This window comes from Morone saxatilis, unplaced genomic scaffold, assembly GCF_004916995.1.
Source record: "Morone saxatilis isolate NCDOM2014 unplaced genomic scaffold, NCSU_SB_2.0 Contig11, whole genome shotgun sequence".
Classification (NCBI taxonomy): Eukaryota; Metazoa; Chordata; class Actinopteri; family Moronidae; genus Morone; species Morone saxatilis.
In genome coordinates this window covers 26,098,755-26,099,884 of record NW_023339663.1, presented here as the reverse complement: position 1 = coordinate 26,099,884, position 1,130 = coordinate 26,098,755, and the positions used below count along the sequence as shown (strand labels likewise).

Genomic DNA, 1,130 nt, shown 5'->3' with positions numbered 1-1,130 from the left:
TGATGTGCACTGTCACTGCAGCTTTGCAGACTGATGTAACGTCTGTATAAAGGGTTCATAAAGCCAACCTTACTCACTTGCCGAAGCAATATTTAAAACAATTGCTAATATTGCATGAGGAGAAAAGGGCATTTAACATGTTTGTGAGACCTCAAGGATGCACACAATTCCTTTTGGTGAGAAACACAAAATGTAAACTTGACTGTTGTCTGTTTATAAGAAGACTAAACAGGGCAGCTGTAAGGCTTCACAAGACAGCTTTGCACACCAGCAACTCCCATTCAGTGTGACTGATGAGCCAAGGCAAAGTCAGAATAAAATCCAAGATAGTATCCTTTAAGGCATCCAAAACAAAAGTTTTCATCAAAATGACACCATATTATCTGTCAGTACAGCACTAGCCCCGATCCAAGTGTAAATTAGACTTTAAAGTTTGGAGCAACAGAATTAAAGTTTGTGTTAAAGTATAGGATTGTAAAAGAGAAGTTTGCATGCCATGTCAGATGTTTCCACAGAATACCAAATCAACACAGGAATACCTAGTACAGAACATAAACAGGTAATGGAGCTTTAATATTCCATTCAAATAATAAAAGCAATTACCACTTAGAAGAAGACAAGCAGAGTCTTGACATTGAGTGAACATAAGGGTGCCATGTCTGATTTCCCAGGCTTTCTAAACTCATGCCAGGCATTCCAACACAACCACCAGCAGAGAAAATTGGGTTTAGCTATTTACAAAAGTGGCCTGCAGACTCACAGACACACACATGGACGAGGGAGCCACGCTGATCAAACATGTCTAATAAAAACGATTCACTAAGTGTTACAATGTAATGAAATGCTTTGGAAAAGGAACTAAAAAAGTGCCTAATAGAAACAGTAAACACCAGGAGGAGAACACAACTAGAGGCATATTTCTTTTGAATTTCCTTCACCAATGCAACAGTACTGAAAATGTCTGCACGAAATGAATGTCAGCAACAATAAGAAGCAAAAATTCATGTTGCTTCACAGCATTTTTCTTTAACTCCGATCGCTGATCCCCTCCATTCAGACCTGGACTCAATCAAACAGTGACTTAACTGCCAAGAATGATGGAGCTCCATTCAAGGTGTGTGTGTGTGTGT

The 1,130-nt window shown here is 39.1% G+C and overlaps 1 protein-coding gene across 1 annotated transcript in view; it reads right to left on the bottom strand.

The window, feature by feature from the left end:
- The window catches only part of adamts18 (ADAM metallopeptidase with thrombospondin type 1 motif, 18), a 62,746-nt gene that overhangs the window by 25,897 nt on the left and 35,719 nt on the right, over positions 1 to 1,130 (bottom strand). The window lies entirely within an intron of this gene.